This window comes from Phacochoerus africanus, chromosome 16 (assembly GCF_016906955.1).
Source record: "Phacochoerus africanus isolate WHEZ1 chromosome 16, ROS_Pafr_v1, whole genome shotgun sequence".
NCBI classification, from domain to species: domain Eukaryota; kingdom Metazoa; phylum Chordata; class Mammalia; order Artiodactyla; family Suidae; genus Phacochoerus; species Phacochoerus africanus.
The window spans coordinates 38,727,228-38,736,192 of record NC_062559.1 but is presented as its reverse complement, the minus strand read 5'-3'; positions in this window follow the sequence as shown (position 1 = coordinate 38,736,192).

Genomic DNA, 8,965 nt, shown 5'->3' with positions numbered 1-8,965 from the left:
TTGTTGGATCATATGATAGGAGTATGTTTAGTTTCGTAAGAAACTGTCAGACTATCTTCCAAAATGACTTTACCACTTTGCATTCCCACCAGAATGAATAAGTTCCTGTTGCGCCACATCCTCCAGGATTTGTTGTAAACATGTATGGAAAGATACTCTGACATGGAAATGACTGCCATAAAAAAAAAAAAAAAGCTTACTCACAGTTCCCAAGAGCAGGGGGCACACCATGACACGCCACATGGAGAAGCATCAAGGCACCTCAGGAGGCAGAGGAAGGTGGGGAGAATGTGGGCAAGAGGCTTGATTGTGGTTTCTAAGGGAAGGAACAGACAAGGCAGGGCGATATAAGTTTAGGATTGGCTTGTTTAAAAAATTTCAGCAGATGCTGGGGCATCGGGCTGTTTGTAGTTGTTAGGTAACTGGCCAAAGGCAGGTGGGTAATGGTAACATAAAAAAGGCAGTGGAGGTGTGGGCTCTGGATTAGTTATTTTGCATATGAAAGGTGTGCTTGCAGTAATCTGTGACTTTAAGGAATAAGCAGCCCTGGGAGGGGCAGCCCCCTACCCCTCACTCCTCCCCATCCCTGCCCCTGGTCGGGTCAGCAAATCCCCAGACATCAAAGCATCGAAATTTAGAAAATATAACTTATGGTTAATATAGTATCCTTACCACTGGTCCTTCTGTCACCAGTTGTGTAAAAAGTGCTTACAAGGTACTTAACTGAATTAAACTGGGTTGAATTCAGTCTAAGTGTGTTATTAAAGAGACACCAATATAAGTTTCTGGACGGCCCACTCTGAAAACACTGAAAGATAACTTCCTTATTTTCAACTGACTGATAGGATATGCTGCCATACAGTGTATTTGCTACAAATTTTCACTTTTGTTTTTCAGCAATAAATATTTTCATTATTTCACCTAGCTCCTAAAAGGAAGACTGACTTTTCTAGAACTCCTTCGCTTACGTGTTTCCCACCTGAATTTGAAAGCTTCTGCCGTTTTGACATTTTGGAGTATTTTAAACTGCTTCTCCCCCCACCCCACCCCCAGCCTCGAAGTAAAGGTGTCAGTGCCCATGAGTCATTCACAGATCGTGGATGTTTAAGAACCAAAAAAAAGGCTTTAGAGATCATCGAAACTACAAGAGGGGCATTCCGCTGGTCAGGTAAGAGAAAAGTAGCTGCATGCTGGTCAGGTAAGAGAGAAGTAGCTGCAAACAGAAAACAGAAACCCGCAAGAAAGAGCAGATTCCACTGGAGCAGTAATGTAATCTGCTCAGCTCTTTTTTAAAAACTTCAGGACCCTGTTGGTTTCCCTTATTTGCCCCCGTTCTGGTTCTCATGGAAACCATGCATGTGGGATCTGTTTGCCTATATAAATTAATTCTCAAAACATTTACCAAGTTCCTGTGAGCAGCCAAGCACTGAGCTAGGTCTTGGGCACGCAGAGAAATTGCTTTACTATTTAGGCATGTTCCATACTCCTAAGGAAAACTGTCACCAGCAAAGGGGACTGGGGGCCCTGGGAAAAATGATCTGAATTGAGATGATAAGGTCTAACCTCTTCTGTGCTTAGTCCCCTTAACTTGTGGAGGAGCCTCCTCGCATCTAACACTTTGGATTAGATGTTCCCGAAGCAGAACCGATGCGTGGACACCTCAGCCTAGCGGCCATGTGTGGAGAACTGCCTGCTGCGCAAGACACTCAATTCAAGATGGCGGCATCTGGCCCCGCCCACCCGGCCCCGCCCCCTGGAGCGTGAGCTGTGCGACTGCGCAGGCGCCGGAGCTGCCCGCCCCCAACGTGGAGCCTGTGTCACCTCTCCATTCTCTGATGGAAGAGCATAAAGCTTTCCGTTGCTTCTGAACCAAACTTGGTCTCCTTCTGTTGGCACCAGCGACCCTGGCAGGAGGACCCTTTTTGGGGCTCAACTTGAAAACGTTGGAAACAAAGTGAAGGTTAGTAGAGTGTGAAAGCCACTAAAACATTGTCTATCCCGCAGTAGGAGTCTATCGGTACAGTGGAGGCCTAAAAGAGGAAGGAGAAATTTCATTCCTGCCTATTTTTCTGATCTGGAGAACAGAACAGATGACTTTGTAAACAGAGCCTTTGTATTCTTTTGCTGAAGTCTCATATTTATCTTCTAATGTTCTTAGGCTCAAACAGTTAAGAAAATTGTTTTACAATGCCAAACTTCTTAACTATGGTGACAATGTTCATTTTCTTGCAGGAGGGGGTGGTTCTAAAGAAAACAATTTCTCTCCATTAATCGTCTCTTTCTACTTCTCTATGACCTTGCTTGTGGCTCAGGAGGGCTGTGGACACACTGCATATGTGTATAGATGTATGTGTCAGAAGATGTGTACATATAAAAGTATCATTTCATATGAGTGTGTGTGAATCCATAAACTGCCGAAGAAAATGGCATTAGCTAAAACATTGTAAAGTCAAAGTTTAACTTTGTTTTCTCTTGGGTGGTGGTAGTCATGGAGAAACAATGCTCAGAGAAAAATCACCTGTCCTAAGTACAGCCATGGTCAATGCAGGGGGCAGAGTGTGAAAAAGCAGTTTACTGAGATTGAATCCCCAGCCTAGGTAAATGATATGAGAGATTGGTCTCACAACCCAAGTTTTATGCCATGACTGTCCACATCATAGCTTTACCCAATTATGTGAAAAAGGGGTCCTGGGAAGCTGTTCATAACTTGGGGCAGCCCAGACAGCTACTGTCTGTTTTGCTCCCTCAACCACCATTTCCTTCCTTTCCCTCCACGTTTTCCCTTCCCCTTCTTCTCAACTTTGTTTCCAGTAGCATGAGTGAGAGGCAGGAAAAAGAGCAAGAGAACCACTTAGGAAAGAACTAAGTCACAGTATTTGTCTGTGCTCACCTTTTTCATATCTGACTCAAGGTAAAATCATTTGCAAAAACGGGAGCTTAGAGAAATATTTGCAAACTCCACCTACAAGTGAACTGAAATAGCCTTTGCCATCCTCCACGCAACTAGCCTAAGACATTAGGTAAAATCTCTACCCAGGACATCAACTCCCGTGATGATATTCATTTCCATTTGAAAAGCAGTTATTTTTTTGTATTCAATTGCTTTGCCTGCATTGGTGAGAAGTTAATCAGAAGCCAAGCTCTGGAGACCGAAGATTGTTTGGTTTCTTATTTTATACCCGGAAGGAAAGACCACGGAGTAAATTCTAAGTTATTTTAAAACTTCAAGCCACATGATACCACTATACTATGGCAACCAGTTATTTGGCAGCAGAAGCAACACAGTCACATATTTAGGCTGTGTGCCTGTTCTGTTTTCAGCATAATGGCTTTTTAAAATTAGATACGAATTAGCTCTCATCAGAGAAACAACACAGTAGTAAAGCTTCCCCAAAATGACAGAGCAAAATATTGATGATAGACTCTACAGGGGACAGGCAGTGCCTCAGGAACAAAGAAACTATTGAGTGAAGAATAGAAACCACACCCTGGCAGCAGCTGCTCTATGTTGTGCTGATCTTCAATCAGTTCCTGGACCTTAGCTAGAACAACAACAAAAAGAACAGCAATAAATAGCTTAATAGATGCTGACTCTATTTTACATGCTTTACACACATTACCTCATTTTTTTCTTCAAAAATACCATTTTGAGGGTTATTACTTTTATTATGGCCATTTTGTAGGTGATAAACTTTCAAAATGTTAAATTTTTTACCCAGCTCTAGTAAGTGATAGAGCAGGGATTCAAACCCAGTTTTAATTTAGATACTAATATTTTGAACTTCATCCCCAGAGCACATAATGCAGTATTGGATCAAACAACATGACAAGTGGAGTGGTATTAGCAGACCGCAGAGGAGCTGGCCAGGACCGACTTCCAGGAAAAGGGGGGCTTCTGAGCAGAGATGGGAAGGATGAGCAGGAGGAAGGGGGAGGAGAACAGATAATACCTTAGTAGACGGAGGGGAGAGTGAGCACAGGCAGGAGAGAAAATGTTGCGATTCCTAGCTGTCCACTGGTGCTAAAGTCAAAGTGCCACGTTGGAAGTGTCAATGGTCCTGGACAGGGAGGCGGGAACGAATTCAGGCAGAACCTTCTAAGGCACTGGAAGTGGGAGTTGGATGGAAAAAATAATAGAGATGTGGTGGGTGAGGGAGAGAAGAGCCAGGAATTACTCTTTTATCATTGTCTGTGAGATAATCACAACTGAAAAAAAGTGTTGCTCGTGTCCTTGGGTTCTCTTTGGACCTCACCCATTTTCTATTAAAACACATACAAACTAGCTCCTTAACACCTTTGGTAGGTATATTTTATGACAAGTGTTATAATACTTCATAGCCAGCAGATGGCACTATGCATACATAAAATATTTTGTGTACGCAACTTTTTTAGTGGGCATTCCCTCCAAATTATTCCAAAAGAAAATGTCTTTATAATACAGCAAATCATTTTGTTAAGTATGGAGAATAAACTAGAACTATATTTCAGATTAAGATTGCTTTTCACAATATTGTAGAGAGCGTCTAATAAAGCCAAACTGTTCATTTAAGATAATTGGACTTGAGTAATTTTATGACCCAATTTGAGTATTTAATTCTTCAAAGAAGAGTACCATGCATATTTACTAGACTTGATGGTTTGAACGCTTGGTCTCTATCCTTCCTACTCTGGGAAGTCCGGAGTTTGAGTAGGGCTTGGGGGTGGTGTGAAAAAGGATGGGCATCCCATAGGCATACAGTCGCCTCTCCTGACAATTGCAATGGTGCTATAGGCACATAGGAATTACCCTGAGGACCTCAGTAAGCTTCTAAAAAGAGAGAAATTTCTGGGTGGCACCATCTCTGAGTGGTCAGGAAAATTCATGGAAAACTAGCAGTGGGTTAAAGAGTCAAACAAGGCTTTTCTTTCTATAGTCAGTTTTTGTTTTTTTGTTTTATTTTAATGTTTATAAGCCCTGCACATACAGAGAGAGAACAGCAGAATCTGTCCAGAATCCCCGACAGCCTGAGACAAAAGCCTGAACTTGCTCTGTTTGTGATCTGGGCTGGCAATCTGCCTAGCCTAGCTCAGGTTCTCCAGGAAACAGATACCAAGATGGAGTAGGGAGGGTAGAAGCTTATTGGAAAAGGGATATCAGTTGTTAGAGGAGGAGGGAGCCAGAGTGGGCCGGAAGCTTTCGGGTACATCGGATCCCGAAGACTGGAAGAGTAGGTGAGGAGAGCTGGGGGATCTGACCAGGTCTCGGCTTACTCAGAGAGGATCTCTTAAGAAAAGCCTGCCTGTTCCAGCATGCTGCACTGAGCAGAGATGGCCAGGCCCTGGTACGTGCCGTGCCCAGTTATTGGCGGGGAACTGGCTAGAAGTGTTTGATCTTGGTCTGAACGCTAACAGCAGGTTTTGGAAGGTGCTGTCCTGGAGGCTGTCAGTCAACTGTACTCTTGAAGCTAGAGCTGGACAGTTGGTTCTTTCCCAGAAGATCTGAGGGCTGGCATACCTTTGTGGCTGCCGTACTAGCCTGGTTAAAACAATCACTATTCCACTATTCCTGTTGAGGTCCCCTTTGTATCCCTTAGGTCTCTCTCAGATGAAGCTGTGTGAACAAGTTATTTCTTTTCCAGTAGTTGAGGTGCTGTTTCTGTACAGATGTTAACACCTATATTCTGGTTCATGATTCAATCCAGAATATTCTAAGAAGGGCCTTCAGCTTCATTTGAATAATCTTGCATCTGTATATGAATTATACATAGCTCTTTTATGGAATTTTAAAAATAAAGGCCATTGCCTCTAAGTGTTCAAAAGTTACAGGCAGGCATAATAAGGAAGTCAGTGTCTGCAAAGTCTCCTCTAACACAAGACAGTCAAAGATCAGTGATTTTCTTATTCGCTCTTTTGGATTAACAATTCTTAGATCTTATAAGCAGCTGAGGCATTGATTTTTTTTAAACTTAGTATTATTTAATATTAAATATGACATACTGGATATAGTATAAAGTATACTACTGTAAGATATAAAGTACACAGTATGGAGTTCCCGTCCTGGCGCAGTGGTTAACGAACCCGACTAGGAACCATGAGGTTGCGGGTTCAGTCCCTGCCCTTGCTCAGTGGGTTAATGATCCGGCGTTGCTGTGAGCTGTGGTGTAGGTTGCAGACCTGGCTCGGATCCCGCGTTGCTGTGGCTCTGGCGTAGGCCGGTGGCTACAGCTCCGATTTGACCCCTAGCCTGGGAACCTCCATATGCTGCAGGAGCGGCCCAAGAAAGAGCAACAACAACAACAACAACAAAAGACAAAAAAAAAAAAATAAAGTACACAGTATGCCTTACTCTTTTAGACAGCCTGAAGCATAATGCCCAGTCTACTGAGTATAAGAAACTCATGTGGCATTTTTATCAACTTTACTGAATACCAAATGATAAGACAGACACACCAACAGTAAGTATCTGTACTGCAGACAGGCTCAGTGCTAAGCTGCTGACATAAATGTAAACTGCCAAACACCAAAGGAAAATCAACAATTTACACACATGAATAGGGATCCAATCACACAGACCATGGATTAATGCAAATTAAAATAACAGTACCATTTTGGGTGTCACAACTTAGCAAAAAATATTTTCAGTAAAGCTAACCAATGCTAATGGGTGTTGTGAGATGAGCACTGTCATACACTGAGTTTTGGTGGCGCATACATTCCTTTTGCAGAGGTAGTTTGAGGCAATCTGCATTGAAGGCTGTAAAGGTATCCACATTCTTTATTAAAATTTAACTTTATGGAATATATTTGAATTCCATATTCCATAACCCAAAGGAAATAATTTGAAAAATTAAAAAAATTTTTTAATGTACTAAGATAATCATGGCGGTGTTCTATATATATGTGTATATATATATATATATATATATATGCATGTGGTAGCAAAAATGGAAATAGCTAAACAATGACTATGTTTATGTACACTGATATCTATGCATGTATTTATATATAAAATAGGATAATATGTAGTCATTAAAAATAGTCCATATTTACTGTATGAAGAACAAAATATAAAACTGTTATGTTAAAACAAGCAAAAAATGGGAGTTCCCGTCGTGGCGCAGTGGTTAACGAATCCGACTAGGAACCATGAGGTTGCGGGTTCGGTCCCTGCCATTGCTTGCTCAGTGGGTTAACGATCCGGCGTTGCCGTGAGCTGTGGTGTAGGTTGCAGACCCTGGCTCGGATCCCGCGTTGCTGTGGCTCTGGCATAGGCCGGTGGCTACAGCTCTGATTCAACCCCTAGCCTGGGAACCTCCATATGCCGCGGGAGCAGCCCAAGAAATAGCAACAACAACAACAACAAAAACAAAAAGACAAAAGACAAAAAAAAAAACCAAGCAAAAAATATGCCTAAAGATTGGAAGAAAACAATGAGACATTAATGCTGCTTAATGAATATTTTCCCTCTCTTTTAAATTTCCTGTTATTTTCAAAACTAATTTTCCCCAGTGAGTTTGTATTGCTTGTATAATAGAAACATATAAAATATCAGTGTAATTTTATTAAAATTAATATGAAAAGTTCTCAATGATTTTTGATATAGTGTCTATTAGAAGCAAAAGAGTACAATACACATATTATTCACTGAAGATGTACATCAGTTTCTGACAACTTGGTGATGGAGGGGATTGCTTGTGTACAACTTACTCCTATCATGGTTTCAAATAAATGTGTAGAAATATGACAATAGGAAACAGAGGAAAATTCTCCCTTGCATTGAGGAAGTGCACAGCATTCAAGCACAGTCTTCATATTTCAAAAGAATGAACAATAAAATATTATGGAGGCAAGAATCCAAGAGCATAATTTATATAAAAGTATGCAGTGGTTCAGTATTCTTACCAACACTAAATAAAGGCAGGCCTATTTGAAATTCTGAGATGAACTAACCTGCTATGTAACATGCTATTACTGAACTGGTTATTAGTGAGGGAGAAAGAGCAAATGGAACTTTTTTTTTTTTGTCTTTTTAGGGCTGCACCTGTGGTATATAGAGGTTCTGCGACCTACACCACAGCTCACGGCAATGCTGGGTCCTTAACCCCCTGAGCAAGGCCAGGGATTGAACCCTCAACCTCATGGTTCCTAGTTGGACTCATTAACCACTGAGCCACGACAAGAACTCTGTAACTAACATTTGTTACTTAACATTCTCTCACTAATCCTCAAAATGACCCTGCCAAGTAGGTAGTATGAGTTCTCCTTTAAAGTTAAGAAACTGAAGCTCACAGAGTCAAGTAACATGACCAAGCTTAGTACAGTGCCTTGCATTCAGTAAGTGCTCAATAAATATCTTTTGGATGGATGGTAGGTAATGCGCTAGTAAATGGAAGTGTCAAGATTCAAGCTTCGTAGTCATCTGGTTCCAAAGCCCACACTTATCTCCACCACAGTACACTGCCTTCTGTGTGAGACCACACAGAATTGTTTTAAAATGACTAAAAAAGATCACTGTCAATGTAAACATGATGAATACATCCAGGAAACTCTGATTTCTACCTTCATATCAGAATGTTTTCAATTTCAAAATGTGTGTTTAGTAAAGAATGACTAAAGACAAAACACACAGAGGGTCTTCAAGGGCTTTTTTAATTGACATAGCAGATGAAAATAACAAATGCATATTAATACATTATATTCATATGAAATTTTTTTTTTTTACAACTCACCCACTTTTGTTGTTAAATGCCACCAACTTCTTTACAATGTTGCCTATGAAAATACCATCCAAAATGTGTTACTTTAATTTCATTAATGTTATTAGGTGTTATACCTCTTTTCCTTTTTTGCCCCATGCTTATACCAAAACAAATTATTGGAAAATGTTTCAATAGGTAAACTATGTCATGCTTTTCTAGCAGCTTTTCATCCTGTATTAAAATATATTACAACTAAAAAGTTGAAAATAATTTTATTGTTTTTCTGT